Source organism: Stegodyphus dumicola, chromosome 9, assembly GCF_044657685.1.
Source record: "Stegodyphus dumicola isolate Sdum_Otavi_A_Nest chromosome 9, ASM4465768v1".
Classification (NCBI taxonomy): domain Eukaryota; kingdom Metazoa; phylum Arthropoda; class Arachnida; order Araneae; family Eresidae; genus Stegodyphus; species Stegodyphus dumicola.
The window spans coordinates 109,944,789-109,963,431 of NC_140776.1; positions in this window are offsets into that span (position 1 = coordinate 109,944,789).

The window sequence follows — 18,643 nt, forward strand, 5'->3', positions numbered from 1 at the left end:
CGCACACGGCCACAGAGTCAGGTGCCAGCAAGGCCGCCGTTCCGGAAACTGAAACGCCAACAGGAGGCACAGAAGTACGAGGAACAGAAAAAATTCAAGGACTCCAGACCGGAGGACGTCAAGACCAGCCGTCCCAGGCAGAAACGCAAAGGCCAATAACCAGACGATTACTCCGTCAAGAGGCCAGCATGTAGAGGACGCAAAAGAAAGGTCAACGGGGACGACACGCGGAGATCAATAAGGAGAAGATTGACATCCATGACACCTCTAACTTGGGATCAGTTTTGTCAAAAACGGATGACGGAGTTTCAAGCATCAAAAACTCAAAGATAAGTTAAAACCTTCTATAATTTTTTTTTTTCTCTTTTGTTCCGAAATGTTATGCATAAGTACGAAGTTCTATGTTTTGATGAAAGTCAATATGTCTCGGTTGAGACTTAGTTTTGTTTTACTTTATTTAGCTAAGGCAAAAGTATTATTTTCTTTAAGTGTAAAAGCTAAAAACAAGCATTTTCTGTTGGTCGAAAGACTAATTCTGTTATGTTAAAGCCAAAATTTGGCCGGAGATAAAAATAACTTCGTATTCTTGTACTAATAAGAATTTTAGTTTCAGTGCCGCCAGCTTGGCGAAGAATGAGTAAAGTAAAAATTTATTTTCTCTTATTCATTTTATGGTAAATTGTAAAAAGCATATGTATTAAACTTTTGTAAATGTATGTAAATACTTGCATGTTATGTAAAAGTAGAATTTAGTCTAGAAGCATAAAATTGTAGATGCTAAAAGTGAATGCTTAAAAGCAATGAAGTCAAAATTTAAGTAGTAAATTGTAGATAAAGTCATGCTTTAGAGCGAAAGCCTGCATGTTTAAAGATGAATGAGGGGGAAGTTAGAATGAATGTGTTTTGTAGGGTTCTCCACCTACATTTGAATTTTTAAGAATATTAAAGTAGCTCATTGAGTTGTAGAATGTCGAGTAAGGTGTGTCTATTTGGTTGTTGAATTCTAACAAATCATGGTGATTAGGGGAAGTGTTGTAAGACTAAAACACGAATATTCCCGTTTGACACCACACACGGTGGAGAGCCAGGGTAAAGTTAAATTAATGCTTGAAAAATTGAATGAATGTGAAGTAAGCAATAACTAAGAAAAACGAATCGCTTAAAAACAAAAATTTATTGTGTCAAGAAAGTGTAAATTATAATGTATGTAGAAAGATACTGATACTTATTCCTTCCAGATGCTGGAAGGAAAGACCAAGATTGATTGATGAAGTCCAGGAAAAGTTGCTGTAAGAAGAAAGCTTTGTAACGACTAACAGAATTTTAATTGTTACATAAGATTTTTTTTGTGTAAACGAGGCTTTCGCCAGTTAGTTCAGAATTAGATAAACTTACAACAGGTCGTTTGTAGGACCTGCTTCCAAGTTTTCCAAATTCTGGCAGCGGCAAATGTAGGGTTTATATTTATTTTAACTAACATTTATTTTAAGTTTAAACTATCTTTCCTGTCAAGCCTTACTTTCCCCTGGAACTGCCAATGCCAGAATATGTAAATTTGAGTAGAACGCGCAAGCATTCAAATTATCAGCGGAAGTAGTATGATTTAAATAGAAGGAAACAAGTTCGGTGAGAGAGAGTTATTCTTACTTCGCGAGCGCGGAGGTAGAAATCGAGAATTAAAGAACCCCGCGTTGCGGCCTATGTGCTTGGCGGGAAGTAGTTGCAATTGTTCCAGTGAGCTTCAAGTCTGCTGAATTAGCTGCGGTATTTGTAAAACGCGGTGAGTTAGTTATTTTAGAGAGCCTCGTAGTTAGAATCTTGTCTTTATTTTCTTTTCAGGTTTTTATTTTTATTTTGACTGCCTAGTTGGCACAGTTTGTAAGCGTCAAGAGGACGCAATTGTAATTTAGTACGTTGAATAAAAAGGGACTTAAACCCTTTATAAGACTCTGTGGTTTATACAAGCTTTCACAGTCACCTCTTGGTTGCGTGCTAGTTAGAGGCGCGCAACGTTATACCGTAAGGCTTACTATAGTTAAGGGCGGCAGTCCACTTGAGCAGCGTTCAGCAATCCTATATGCAAAATTTTAACGTTCTGAGGCTACTCGTTTTTGAGATATGCGAGATACATACGTACATACGTACAGAAGTCACGAAAAAAATCTATTCTCTATCCGTTTTGAATCAATTTTGTAAACCGTTTGGGAAAAACAGTTCTTACGTAGCGATGTCAAGCAAAAAATCGTTAAATTGCATTCGAAAGCGGTCAAAATGGATATTTTTGGGGAAATATGATACCCGAAAATTTTCGTGATTACAATACTCCCTTAACTTCGTACAAGGAAGTAAAATCTAGCGCCGAAATATTTCTGTGGCAATTAGAGCAGAGGAAGCATTTCCAAGAGTAAGGAGATTCCGCCCACAGACTCTTGGTAGTGTGAGACGACGACGGAGTTCTCAAAGTTAAAACTAAAATCATTGACCGGAATGATGAATTCTGCATCCTTTACCCCCTCTTGCTTCCGTGCGAGTATTATTTGAGTGAATGTCTCATACGAGAGTTCATGAAAAAACTGCCATGCTGGAGTGCAGATATTAGCAGCTAAATTCAGAGATCGATACTGAATCATTTCGTCCAAACGTAATATAAGGTATTACGTAAGCCGACGTGTAGTATGTAGGAGATTTACCGCTAAGGCTTTATCCACCCCTCTGATTCAGTATCTTTGACACAGTGAGACATTCGGGAGATTCGGCAGCCTTTGAAACAACTGGAGTCTATTTCTGTGGCCCTTTACTTCTGAGGCCAAAGGGTAAAGCTTGGATCGTCTTGTTCACCTGCGCAGTGTACCGGGCAGTTCACCTGGAGCCTATCATCTCTTTGAGTACCGAAACGCAGAACCTTTCCTAGGCTATTGGCTGCCCGCGTACTTTCCTAAAATTGCCGCCACTATGTTCAAAAAAGTGCTCAATGATTAAAGAAATTTTTATTTCATTCTCACTAAGTACTTACATATGACAAATTCTATAAAATGTACTTACATAGGAAAAGTATTTGCAATGAATTTGAAATATTTAGGCGTGGTATCGCGAGACTCCGGCTGCCCCTAATTTTCGTCTCCTGCGTACTTTTAGGCGCTGCACGCCACTAGAGACGGTTCTGCCGAAACGTTTCTACAGGTTTTGAGGCGGTTCATTGCCAGGCAAAGACGTCTTGCGACAGTGTATTCCGATAATGGGACCAATTTTATCGGAACAGACAATGCTGGAGATCCAGGGAGAGATGCCTGGACTGGAGGAAAATCACAGTAAACAAGTGTTTTCCTATGAAGTAGAAATTCATCCCCTCCTACGGCTTCGTGATGGTGGTGGTGGTGTGGAGAGGGATTAGTTCTACCAAAAGTTTTTCTCTCCACCGCAAAATTTCAACACGTTCTGCTACTCGTTTTTGACTTATGCGAGGTATGTAAAAAAAAAAAAAAAAAAAAACCCTCTTCTGAATCCATTTTAAAACAATTTTATAATCCGTTTGGAGGAAAACAGTCCTTTATTCTGTCCTTACGTAGAAATGTCACTCAAAAACATCATTCAACTGCATTCAATAGCTGTAAAAATGGATATTTCTATTGAAATATGATACCGGAATTTTTCGTGATTACAATACTTCCTTTACTTCGTACAAAGATGTAAAAACCAATAAAAATGAAAATTTACTATTAAGAAACTTCATTATACTTAAATTTTCTTTAGGTATTTGTTTTAAGGATTTCATGATAGTATAGCTAGGATGAGAAATAACAACAAGAAAACCCTCTGCACAATTCTATCAATTTTTATTGTACAAATAAAAGGCAAAGAATAAGTACAAATTTTAGATATTGATCACCCTTTTTTTTATTACATAAAAAATATCTCGAACGCGATTGTACCTTCCTATGTTTTATTTGTTCAGAATCAAACATACAAACAATATGCCACTAAAATTGCCGTATGATTGTTAAAATTGCACTTTAAAAAAAAATCTGTTAAGAACCTTATTAAAACACCCAAAATAACTTAACAAACTAGTCTTAAAATATGGTTTGCCATTTTTAGAAACGTCCCCATACAAATGTTAAACTCAATCGGGTCAATAGTTTGTAATTTACAGAGAAAAAATGACTTTTAAAAATATTGTTTGACTCTGCATATCAGAAATCATAGATCAATGTATATCAGGTATACAGCAAAAGGTATTGAAATCGGTTTAACAGTTCTTCAGAAAATCAAAGTTAAACACAATACAAAAACCAAAGCGGTTGGAAAACTAATTAACTTAGAATGTTGTTGCGTGCGTACGGGTTCGTAATAGACTGAATGCACAAGTCTGATAAAAAATTAATAAAATTTGAACGCTACAATTTTCCTAAAAAAAATATTCGTGCAATATCACAATATCACACTGTAGTTATATTTTAAACTACTAAAAAAGTTAAATAGACCGGAATCCAAAAGCACAGTGACAGCTAATCCGATCTCACCGCGTCGCGAATTCTCTACAATCAACAAACAGTTATCTAAACAACTGAACTGTGCCGACGATACCGCTATCCTATCTCAAGCTTCAACCATCAATACTATACAAATTTTTCTACAAAACTATTTGGAGCTTCTTGAAAACTGGATGACGCTTTGGAGAATTACCGTTAACGCTGACAAAAACAAAGCCATTATTTTCAGAAAAGGACAAACAAACTTCCTTTCGGCTAACCCCATCTTCTTTGACGACGAAATTCAATAGACGGATCAAGTGAAGTATCTGGAGTCACACTTGATAAAAAACTCACTTTTCGGCAACATCTACACGAAACTGTCAGGAAATTCAATATCTCAATAGCTACTATGCGTTCTCTCCTCGGCAGACATAGCAATCTGACTATCAACAATAAGCTTATTTTATATAAGTCCATCCTTAGACCTACTTTACTTTACGCCAGTCCGGTATGGGGACACGCCGCTGAAGCCCACATAAAAAAGATCCAAGTTATTCAAAATAAAACCCTTCGTGAAATTATTAATGCACCCTGGTTCATTCCAAATTCATATATTCACAGAGATCTTCAAATTGATACTATACAAAATTATATCAAAAAACTTGCAACAAATTTTTTCCTTTTTGTACTTTTACATCCAAACAGCTGTATCAGCTCTTTGCGATGCTCACTATTTCGTAGAGCAAAACACAAATATCCTTCGGATATTCTAAACTAACATTTTGTTAAATATTTGAAGTACTTACTACTTTACTGATCCAACTTTTTTCACATTGCTGGTCTATTTTCATTCATTTCATCTTTCTTCGCCGACTGATGGCGGCTAAGTGAAAAAGCCCATTCTACCATCTTGATTCTTCATATTTTCCTTTTGTTGTTTCAGACATTCTTTTATCTGATGCAGCGTAAAAGCGCGCTGTCACTCTCTTTCCATTCGACACAAGTTAACAAGAAACTTCTGTTAATTTCCGTTTCCTCGATATTTCTGGAAAGCAAAAGAGTAGAATTACGAGATATCTATTTATTAAATATTCAATACGCGTGCTCCTGTACTTTTACTTTTCCGGCATAGCTTTCTCATAAAATAAGTTTCGTGCTGCATTGCACGGGGATATGAAACAATTTTAATTATAATTCTACTAAAATTAGCAAACTAAATACAAAATCCGTAACAATATTAAAAGTGCAGGTACAATAAACGATACTGACTTGCTTCTAAAAAGCTTTTTTCACGTCCACTACAATGTTATATAATTTACCACTGTAATTAATACCAACTGTCAATGTTATATAACTGTATCACAAACACAATTCAAATAGATCCAGTGGACGTTATTGCATAAATAAGGCATTGCTTTAAATCTGACTCTGTTTAATTATAGGGTTAAAAAAAAAAAAAAAAGCTTGTTAAATCCTTTCAGCGGCGGCCGCACGTTTCTTACTGTGCGTTGCGCGGTCGCATATAGTACTAATGCCTACTAATATACCCAGAATTTAAAAGCTTGTCTATTCTTGTCTGCTGTGCATCTCAAAATATGGAATGGCCTAAAGCCAATTAATTCTTTTTGTGTTTACAATTCCTTTATTTTCCAGATCAATCGGAATATATTTTTTGAGATTTTAGTTGTTGTTGTTGTAGTTCAGCTGGTTTTGCTGCTCCTAAATTTTGCAGTTGTACGCAGTTGCGTACCTTGCCTTCTTCCAAGGGCCGACCCTGCGGAGTGTGAGTGCATAAAAACCGAGTATGGGTTACTCGATGGCCTCGGTCTGGGTGTCTGTCACTCAGTGCAATGACATTTCAACTTTCATGGAAGTATTTCTTTCCAAAAGAAAGACAAGCATGCATTCAGGAGTTGTAAGGATCCTAAGTTTTACTAACGTTTATTTTATTTTAAATCTTTACTATCACTTCTTATTTTCTACTTCCGGCCAGAATTAAAAGCTTTAACTTATTTATGCAAATTTGTCTTGCTAACGCCAAGTACTTAAGTTGTGGCTTTTTGCCAAGCAAGAGAGAGGAAGGAGTTATTAGAAGCAAGCCGCTTGCCATAGTAGTTTTACTCGGTCGCTGGTTGACTTCAAGGCCAGAGGTTTAGTCCTCTTACCTTTCAAACCTAATCGTATCGTAGTTTTTCAAACGTATTGTAACAATTTGAAACGTATCGTAGTTTTAGCAGCTCTCTGTACTACATACGGATTTTTGTTAAATAACGGCCAATCTTAAAGTTAGGCACTTGTATATTAATCCAAAGTTTAGTTAGAGTTTTAGTTAATATTTTTATATTCTTACGTTCAGACCACAAGTGGTTGGTCTCTGTATTCCGAAGTTCCGGAAATCGCTGTAAAGATAGAAAAATAAAGGGTTTCGTATACCCTTCCTGTGTGTATTGTCTACTTCACAATTTATTGAACATAGCTTGAGTAAGCTCCCTGTTCCGAGTCAGGATAGTCCATGTTTCCAAAGCAAGTAAAGAGGAATACAAGTCCTGATAGTGGCGCCCGACGAAGAAGAATAACCATGGCCGAGTTTCAAGAAGAACCTGTGGTGCAAAATTTTGAGAAGCGGCTCAGAATCCAGAAATGCCAGCTGCCGCCCTGGAAGGATTTGGGTACATCGTACAGACCATGCGCTCATCGATGAAACCAGAAGCAACATTTAATGGAAACTAAACGGTAACCAGATTTTTTGGAAAAATTGGATGCCCACTTCATGCTGTATCCAGTCCATGAGTTCCAGAAAGTCACCTCAGCTACCAGCGCTTTGAGGGGCCAAGCGCTTAATTGGTTCAAATGTATAGGCAGAAACCTCTTGGGTCAAGCGGGAAGCCCCACCTATACTTACGAAAATTTCAAGACTGCCTTAGTAAAAGCCTTCCCTGTCGTAAGAAATCGTTCAAAATTAGAAGCGGAACTCTTCAGCATATACCAGCAACGAACTGAAAATCTCTCAAGCTTTATTTTAAGAAAAATTCACGTCTTTAAACTCTTGTATGGAAGCCGTCCGGATCCTGAGATAATCCAAGTGATTTTGCCGAGGTTACTTCCCCAAGTACAAGACTTTATTGAATTAAGGAATCTGACTACACTGGAAAAGTTATTTGAGCTAGCAATCCAGTTTGAAAGTAGAAGTACGGCGGACATTGAAAGAAGACGCCAGTATGAGCAACGAAGCCAATTTGGTGCGCCAAGACCACAGCAAAGGCAAGAACACGGCTACGGAAGGAAATCGAATCAGTGGGCAAAGAAACCTGAGTATCCAAAAACAACCGGCGAACGTCGACAGTTCAATAGTAAGCCAGAAAAAAAGTCTGAAGGCCAGCGGAAAAAGAAGGAAGGCATGGAAAGGAAGAAAGAAAATTTAAACTAAAACGGATTTCTGCTGACGGGAGGGTGCGGAAATCCGAAGGCCAAGAAAACCCTTCTTCCTTCAAGTTAAATACAGTTATTGTGAAAAATTTGACTCTTCCAAAGATTGAAGTTTCGGTGAACAACATCCCAGCCACCGCACTCCTGGATACAAGCGCGCAGTGTTCCTGTGTGGCAGAAGATTTTTTTAGGAAGTATTTCCCTAGATACAGAATATATAATTCGGATAATACGACAGTGTTAGCTGCGCAGGGAGAAAGATGCAAATGCATAGATAAAATACCATTATATATTCGCATTAAGGACGAGCAAGTAAAGATCATGTTTTTTATCGTAAAAAATTTACAAGCACATGTCATTTTAGGGATAGATTTTCTTTCAGAGGAGAAGCAACGCTGGATTTCAATCAAGCGTCCCTTAAGCTGACCATGCAACCAGTTCGAGAAGAAAAAAGAGAACCACCCATATTAAACCTCAACCACCTGCCTAAGGGAGAGCAACAAAAAATTCCACAAGTGGTAAGTGAATTTGCTTCGTTATTTAGTGATATTCCCGGATTTACTCAAGTTACTAACCATAGTATCGATACAGGAGATTCACTGCCAGTTCGCCACAAACCGTATCGGTATGATAAGAATAAAGAAAAAATTATAGAGTGGCACATTCGAGATATGTTACGTAAAAAGATCATAACGCCCATCTCAAGTAGTTATGCTAGCCCGGTTGTGTTATGTAAGAAAAATAACGACTATCCAGTAACACATCCGAAAAGGTGGCGTTTTGTAATTGACTATCGTAAATTAAACTCCATGACTAAATATCCGGTATATCCGTTACCTATTATTGAAGAAATTTTAAGGAACATAACTTCTACCAAATATATGACTACGTTAGACTTAACGACTGGTTATTTTCAAATAGGTGTTAAACCAGAAGATGTGCCTAAGACTGCTTTATAACCAAGTCTGGCACTTATGCATTTCTGCGTATGCCGTTTGGCCTTTCAGGGGCACCGGCAACATTTCAGCGATGTATGGACATTGTGTTAAGGCCTGTTCATGGAAAGTCCACATTTATCAATTTAGAGGATATCATTATTACTAGTGATAATCTCGACCAACATGTACAGGATTTAAGACAGGTGTTTTCTTTATTAAATGAGGCCGGTCTAAAAGTTAATGTCGAAAAGTGAAAATTTGCAGCCCCTGAATTAAAATATTTAGGTTACAAAATATCTCAGAAAGGAATAGAGACAGACGAATCAAAAATAATCGCTGTACAAAAGTATCCGACTCCAAACACTGCGAAGAAGCTCTCTTCTTTTCTAGGACTTTGTTCATATTATAGGTCCTTTATAAAAGACTTTGCAGCTATTGCTGAACCATTGTTAAAATTAAAAAGGAAAAAGGCAAGATTCTCGTGGACGGCCGAAGCCAATAGTGCTTTCGAAAAATTAAAGCAAGCATTAACGCAAGCCCCTGTTTTGAAATTTCCTGAAAACGATGAGAATTTAGAAATTTCAGTGGATGCTTCGAATTATGCGGTAGGAGCTGTACTTTCGCAAAATCAGCAGCCCGTGGCATTTTTTAGTAGAACTTTAAATCAAACACAAAGAAATTATTCCGCGACTGAGAGAGAGGCACTTGCAGTTCTGTTAGCATTGCAAAAGTTCCGAGTCTATTTTGGAAGGGCGCCAATAACAGTGTATTCTGATCATGCGGCGGTAACTAGATTGTACTCAGGGAAAAACTTATCCCCAAGGTTAATAAGATGGGTACTCAAGTTACAAGAGTATAATGTGGTAATTAAGCACACCCCCGGAAAGGAAAATATCGTAGCAGATGCCCTATCCAGAATGAAAATAGATGAAGAAGGTAATAGTGTAAAGGTGGCAATGCTCACAGCATGTACGATACATTCCCGAGAAACTGTAATAACCGAACTGGGTAAGGATCCTGAATTTAAAAATATTTATGATTATTTAAAGGATCCTGAAAATTTTAGCCACCAAGATATTGTGGCGATAAGAAATAGGGCGGCCCATTACGAACTAATAGATGGTCTATTATTTTATACAAAAACTACGAATTCCAACAACTAATTTCGACCTGTTATCCCAGCTAGTCTTAGATTAAATATACTGCAGGAGTTACATGACTCCCCTTTAGCTTCTCATGCTGGTATTCGAAAAACCATCCAACGCGTACGCGAAGCAGTTTATTTTCCTGAGCTGCAAAAGTTAACAAGAGCGTATGTCCAGTCCTGCCCAACATGTCAAGCAGTTAATGATATTAATTTCCGCCCGGCCGGGTTTCTAAATAGCCTTAAATCGGAATTTCCAAATGAAATAATTGGCATCGATTTATTGGGCCCTTTCCCAAAAAGTCAGTTAAATAAAAGTCGGTATCTCCTTGTTATGGTTGATCATTTTAGTAAGTGGACCGAAATTGTTTCCTTAAAACGAGCCTCCACGAAATTAGTTACTGATTCTGTTTTAAATAAATATATTTTAAAATACGGGGCGCCCCTAAAAGTTATATCGGATAATGGTCCTCAATTTGTAAGTAATATATTTGAAAACAATGTGCCAAAAACTGGGCATACGTCATTTAAAAATGGTCTCGTATCGGCCGCAATCAAATATAGCGGAACGGGTCAATAGAAATATAGTGAAAATTATCCGTAGTTATGTTAAAAATTTTCATAAAAGCTGGGATAACTATATCAATCAATTAGGTTTCGCCCTTAGGACCGCAAAACATGATACGACGGGCAAAACTCCTGCTGAGTTATTTTTAGGCAGAAAGATTATAACGCCGTTAGATAATTTTTTTTATGTTCAACAAAGAGCCTCAGAATTTAAAATGGGCGATATAGGAAAATTAATTAAAGAAGCAAAAAAGAACACTGAAGTAGCACAAAGAAAACAGAAGCTCTAGTATAATATGAAACGACGGGGAGTAACTTATAAAGTAGGGGATGAAGTGTTAAAAATTAAGCATTCACTTTCTTCAGCACCAGAAGATAAAACTGCCAAATTTTATCCACGATTTGAAGGACCATATGTCATAGAAAAAGTAACTCAGGCTGTAGTGGTGTTAAAAGCCAGGAATGGTGAAACCTGCACCGCAAACGTTGACCAGATAAAACCATTTTATAATCGTAATAAAATGCCAATATTTCAAGATCTTTTGCAGGATCCGGCACGGCAGACACAAGCTCCAGAGGTGGAACAACGACAATCACAAGGAAAAGCCATTAGTAGACAGGAGCAATTGAAAAGAAAGTTCCCCCGTTGGAAAACTGAAGGTAACAAGAAAAAGAAGCCGTTCCGCCGACCAGAAAAGAGAGGGCACGACCATCCCCAGAATGAAGAAGGGAGAAGTACGACTAATGCAAAGAGAGCCAGGAGAAATGGCAGCAACTATAACACGGCTCCCAAACGGAAGATCTACCCATCGGATAGGAGTCTACGCAGCAAATGTCGACGAACTGATGAAGGAAGATCAGCTGCAGATGCAAAGAAGCAAGAAAAATTTGAACAGCTAGCAATGAGATACAGGCAACAACGAGAGAGAGTTGTCCCGGTTCCTCCAAGACCAGCTGCCATCAAACGGCCGAGACCACAAGCAGATACTAAAAGGAAGGTCTTCAAGGGTGACCGCACTGGAAGAAAAAGAAAGCTCATGGAGGAAGGAACCGAAGGGCGAACCCGCACCAGTAGGAAGATAAACCAGATCGTAGTCTTCGCCACTTTCCAGGACTGGGCAGAAAAAAGAATGTCTGAATATCACAAAGATAAGTAAAACTTTATGTTACTTTGAAACCTTAAGTTAATTTTTCATTCTTAGTGCAAGTGGCAGAATTCAAGAAATGACATGTGAGGCCAAATGTTTACCTGATGTGAGGCCTACCTTTATCGCCAAAAAGGCGAGAAATGAGTTGTTACCTATTTTGGTATTGTTTTTCAATTACTCGCAAGTAAAACTAAAATTAATGTATAATAGGAATGTGTAAATACTTGAATATTGTAAAAGCATTGATAATCTTTGAAAAAGGTACTTTAAGAAAATTGTAAAAATTATTGTATAAAATTTTATTTAAAAGATTCTGGCAAGAAAGAAGTTTTAGTCTGAAAGACTTTTGAAATGTAGTATTTCAATGTAGAATAATTGGCACTTGCTTGAAAAAGAATAGAAGTTAACAGTGTACTACTAATGTATGTTTTAAAATGCGTAAAATTAACGGAATGTTAATATGTCCTTATATACAGTGTGAACTGTTATTTTAAACGTTAAGAAATACTGTGATATGTTAAAAGTGAAAGTAATGCCAAAACTTTTAACTTATTCGTGTGACTGTAAAAAGAGCAAATTATTGTGAATATGTGTTAAAGGTTGAATGAATGTAGTTAGGCTCTCTGACGCTACACTTCAGAGTTAGCCACTTTTCAGAATAGTACCTCAGGGTTTAGAGATGAATATAAGGTGTGTTCTGAGGTCTTGTTATGTTCAATTTTAACACGTTAGTGTTTTGATTGCAGGCGGTAGTGTTGAACACTTGTACATAAACACGTTCGTGTTTGGTGTTTTCCTTTACAACACATGTCAGAGAGCACGGGGAGATAATTAAATAACGTCATGAATGAAATAAGAATTTTAAAAGAGAAATATAAATATTCATGTTACTTGCCATTTGATTGTTTAACATTTCATTAAACTAGTTTTCCTTCCAGATCTCTGGAAGGAACCAGATTTCAACTAAAAAACTCCTGTTTATAGATGCAGTACAGATGAAAATTACTTGTCCATGGAGTTGATAATGTAAAAACGACTTTTTAATTTTTAGTTTCTAGTGAGAAATGTTTGTAAAAGATTGGCCTCGCGTTAGATTCTAGAGCTAAAAGTTTTCAACAAGGTCGTTTTAGACCTCAGTTTCAAACTAATTAACTCTGGCGGGAAGTATGTAAGGATCCTAAGTTTTACTAACGGTTATTTTATTTTAAATCTTTACTATCACTTCTTATTTTCTACTTCCGGCCAGAATTAAAAGCTTTAACTTATTTATGCAAATTTGTCTTGCTAACGCCAAGTACTTAAGTTGTGGCTTTTTGCCAAGCAAGAGAGAGGAAGGAGTTATTAGAAGCAAGCCGCTTGCCATAGTAGTCTTACTCGGTCGCTGGTTGCTTTCAAGGCCAGAGGTTTAGTCCTCTTACCTTTCAAACGTAATCGTATCGTAGTTTTTCAAACGTATTGTAACAATTTGAAACATATCGTAGTTTTAGCAGCTCTCTGTACTACATACGGATTTTTGTTAAATAACGGCCAATCTTAAAGTTAGGCACTTGTATATTAATCCAAAGTTTAGTTAGAGTTTTAGTTAATATTTTTATATTCTTACGTTCAGACCACAAGTGGTTGGTCTCTGTATTCCGAAGTTCCGGAAATCGCTGTAAAGATAGAAAAATAAAGGGTTTCGTATAGCCTTCCTGTGTGTATTGTCTACTTCACAATTTATTGAACATAGCTTGAGTAAACTCCCTGTTCCGAGTCAGGACAGTTCATGTTTCCAAAGCAAGTAAAGAGGAATACAAGTACTGATAAGTTCAAAACAATTTTAAAGATAAACTTATTGTTAAAATAAACTTTTCGACATCCAAAGCATTTTCAGCGGAAATTTGGTTTCAGTTACATAAGTGAAGTGCCGGAGACTTCTTATTTAAGAGCTCTGCAGTGCTCCGGCTACATTTAAGATTTTTTCTTAAAAATTGAGAAATATTGAAGCCGGGCTCCTATGGTCTTCGGTACAATTTAAGCTTTGATGATGGTGAAAATAAAGGTCGAGTAAGAAATTTTAAGCCTCATAAGGAGACGGGTATATATACGTATAATAACATCAACCAAATGGAAAAAGAACAATTTTTAGAATCCTGCGCCTTGGTTGTAAAGATTTAATTAATAATCAAATTAATGAAATGGAAATACTACTATCAAAATTGCAAATTTAGCCAAAACTAAGAATTTCAATTTGTCATTTCAAAATCAGTTCTAATCAGCTAAGCAATTTAAGTACCAATTCCAAAAAGTTCAAAAATGAATTAAAAATAATATTTAAAAAGAACTCAAATTTATAAAAGAAAAATAAAATGAACATGAAGAAGTGAGGAATGGAAGTAAAAAGGAAAAAGAAAAATTGTCTGTGAAACATTAGCTAATAGTAGAATTAAACCAAATTCAATTTAAATGAAAATTTTAGAAAACCCTATAGAAAGATGAACCATTGAAAAGTCAGTGAGAAAATATCGACTCATCAGGCGGAAACAGCTTACCTCCCTCTTTCTTCCCAGTTGCTCAGACATTGTCTTTCGTCCTTGACATGCATATGAAATCTTAAAAAATACTTTTTATTCATCTTAATAATCAACGTACAAAAAAATTGCAAACCCATATGCATGTTCAAGATTTCCCCTACATTATGTAAATCCTTTTGATACAGTAATTTAAAAATGTAAAAAGCGCTAGAAAATTAAGTTAAGTATCTAATAACAACAAATTCACATAATATCCGAAAATGTAAATAAAACATATTAATAAAATTTACGAAAAGGGAAAAATTCTGAAGTGGTCACCACATGACTTCCTATACGGCCTATTAAATTATGCACATTTTTTACTGCATTTCATCTAAACTTATTTCCTCGAATTTCTTAGAGATCTATTTCTCATTCAATTTTAGTTCTCGCTTCGCGGCAAAGCAAAAATACATAAAAACTCAAAACATCTCAGTTAAAAATTGCAAAATATAGAAAAACAATAAACACCAAATACAGTTAAAAGAATTAAAAAATTTTTTTTTTACAGTTAAAATTAGAGTTTCTACACAAAAACAAGCCATTCGGCTAGCGGGCAAGGGCAAATCTTTTGGTGCTCTAAATTGTAAGTTTAGTTTTAGTCCCACTGGCGAATAATACACTGAAGGTGCAGAAAATTCACTATTCTACTGAGTTTCAGATGTAAACAAATTGCCATCTGTTAGGCTTAAGTCGCCACTTAAACTTTTAAATTGTTGACAGTTCTACAACAGTTGCATGCAGATTAACTGAAGGCATGAAAACGTTAACTGGAACATAAAGAACCACATAATTCAATCACTTTTAAAGCAAAAAATACAGAATATATCAACATATAAGAATAAACAAGGGCAAGCGTGTTTTTGGTTATATATATTGTTGCGTTTTTCTTTTCTGACACCAGTTGTTATGTTATTTTCTTCCTTTAAGTTCGTACGGGGTTCGTGTGGATTTGGAGTAAATAACGACGACACTTGATCAAGTAGCGAAACACACCTTATTTAGCCAATAATAATCAGGACAGCTCCAAAGTCACTTTTTACAGTTCTCGAAGATCTACTATAAACACGCTGAAACTCAGCGATACAGCCTTTACACTATCAGGCAGTAACGGTGGAGACAGCTTCACTGCAAAACATCAGAATACAGCTCCCGACTCTGCTCGGTCGTTTTCGGAACTCCACGCACTCTCGAGACTCTCCACGCTACAACTCGCAATGCACTGAACGACACACAGAGCACAGACTCCCGACTCTTTTCAGTCGTTCTCGGAGCTTAACCCACTCTCTCGACGATGCACTAACCGCGATACACTAAGAGACTCCTTCGGCGCACTCGACGACAAACTCGGCACTCGTTGCCGGCTGTCAACTCGATCGATTCCGCACGGACTAACTCTAGACTATCTCGCACTCTCGAGGCACACACACTCTCGATACTAACTATCTCGCACTCGCACTCTTGACGAGGCACTCTCTCTAACTGCGGATCAGCAGGGTTTAGATAGCTTTCGGCTTGTGTTTGAGAACATTCTGACCTAAACGTTATAAGAATTCGTTCCAGAAGGTTCTCCATCCGTCCATAGCATATCGCCAATTTTGTTGCCAAAAATGGGCGATTTCTCGCCAATTGTGGCAACCCTGCCTTCCCTTGCCATTTTTATGGCAATCCTAAAACTGCTTTGTGGGGAAGCCATCTTACCGCGCCGTACATTTAATAACAATATACTAGAAAGTCCGGCAGTCATATGAAATGACCGCTGTTCTAGATATTATAAATTGTAATTAAAATAATTTGTGAAACGTGTCTGCTATTTCAAACTGAATTACCTAGGTTCAGGCTACGAGGACGCCCCTTTGCTTACTGCCCCACGGGGTTTCCTCCTTCTACTTGTTTAATTGCTTAAAGTAGAGTGCAATAAAGGAAACCACAGGCGGTACATTTCTTAAGAGCCACCGTTAGCTCAATAAATAAAGGTGATTTAAATAATAAAATGTTAATTCACATGTCAAAGATTCTCTTTGTACACAAGATTTCTTGTGTAGATCTTTCCATCATTTTTAAGATCGCCTTGCAAAGGACCATCAATTATTTTTAATTTTACGTCTGTTCTTTCACGAACTCTTGAACAGGCAACATAAAAGTTGACCGTGTCCAAATGCAGGCTCAGGTAAAAAAATGCCAACATGCTTAAGCGTTTGGCCCTGAGACTTATTAATGGTCATAGCAAAGGCAAGTTTTACAGGAAATTGTCTACGTCTCAACTAAAACGGCAACCCTAGCAACTTCACCCCATTGGCTAGTACAATTACGCAAGCAACAATTAAACTAGCGGCGACAAACAGACACTTAAGCCGCATATATATATATGGTGTGAAGTAAGATCATCTCCTCCGAAACGGCTGGCTCCCGGGCTTAACGAAGCGCACCGTTGGATTCTGCAGGTCCGTGGCACGCCATTTTGACCATTCGCGTCTTCGTGGGACCTTGAATTAGCCGATATATTAATTAAAAACTAATTTTCCCCTACGTTTTCCCTACATTTTGCACTTTCTTTCTTGGGTTTTCCCTGTTGGAGGGATTTGCCTACATGCCATATTCTTTTTTCTCGAATATCTACGGAACGGCGCCGAGTTGAAATTCGAGACGCGTATCCTCGGAATCCAAAAAATTCTCCGAATCCATCGATACCGTTCTCATCTTCGTACGACTTTAATCGGCCAAAATATTAATTAAAAACTGCGGAAACGTTAATTTCCGCGATTATTTTCCGAGTGGCAGCAATAATCTATCGGCGACAAACACTTAAGCCGCTTACATATATAAACATATATATATATATATATAGTGCAAAAAGAAACAAAATAATAGGCTAAAAATTAAAGGCAAAATTTTTAAAAACCAGTCCTGCGCTATAGCTGCAGGATTGAAGTAAAATACACTTAAATATTTAAAGTTAAAATTAAATTAGCATCAAAGCAAGAGAATTTCTTAGGTATACAATAAGATGTTATTGCAATTCCATATACAAAATGTTATCATTCTGTGGCTAATGATTTCTGAGTTCTGCGAGGTACATATGTACAGACCAGGGCTTAATTTCTAAGATTAGAAGTGCCGGAGCCCTATGGAAGATCGTCAGCAAAGAGGAAGAAGAGTAAATAAATAAATAAAATGACTGTTAAACTCATTAATAAGTTTTAAATTGAATTATTAATTATTACCAAATTAATTAACAGCTATTTAATTCACGTTTATAAATTGTTATTTAATCTATAATTATTGTATAATTAATTAATTATAATTTAATTGATAATTATTAGATAATTAATTATTATTTATTGAAATAATTAAAGATTGAAGTAATTAAACAATTAAAATTAAATAAAATGTACAGAGATAAATTGAAATTTAATAAGCGATTTTTAATATAATTTTATTGTTAAAATAAAATTTTCGAGATAATATTTCTACTTGTTATTCAGTTGCATAAAAGAAGAGCCATATCCTTCTAATTCAGGGCTCTGGTGAGTTCCGGCTAGAATTATGATTTATTACAAAAACTAAGAAGCACCGGAGCCGACCTCCGGTGGGCTCCGGCCCAATTTCTAAGCTCTGGTCGTAGAGGGGTTCTTTTATCATCACAAAACTTAAAGTATAGTTGATGAAAATTTCAGGGCGAAACAGAATGAGTGTATGAGTGGGTGGAAACAAAAAATGAGGGGAGTCTTGGTGAGAGAGAACGTTCTTTTTCACCGCGGATCTCTGCTGATATAATTATAGCCATCAAGCAGATGTGTGTCAGGGGTAAAATGAGTCCTGAATCTGACTCCTAAGGATGAATGTAAAGTTGTTGGTTACGCTTTCCCCTCCATTAATGGATGCTGTGAGAAGACGATGTATAGGACGTGTTTGAGCAGAGTATTTCACTCTTATTGTACTCGCTGTAACTTAACGCACATTTAAGAACACAAATTTTCCTTCTTGCGAGGATAACTATAAACATCGATAACAGTATACTAGATACCATGGCATGGCGAGAAATTTTGGCGTTCCTAAACAAATAGACCCAAATTTATTACCTTTCTTGAAGGGAAAGGTTTCCGCATGTTAGTGAGGGACTTGAACGTCTCATGTTCTCATGAGTTCGTATTTCTAGGGAAATAGAGTGTTTATTGCAAGGTCTGCTTATTGTTAAACTTAAACGTTAGGAATTCTAATTTTTTCCCTTTAAATTGTGGCTCAGTTTTATAAAAAGAAGTACTTATTTAGGGCTCCAGTGCGCTCCGGCTAAAATTGTAATTTATCTTAAAAATTTAGAAGTACCAGAGCTGAGCTGGGGTGGGCTCCTGCGCAATTTAAGCACTGGTACAGACGTCTCGAAAAAAGTCCATTT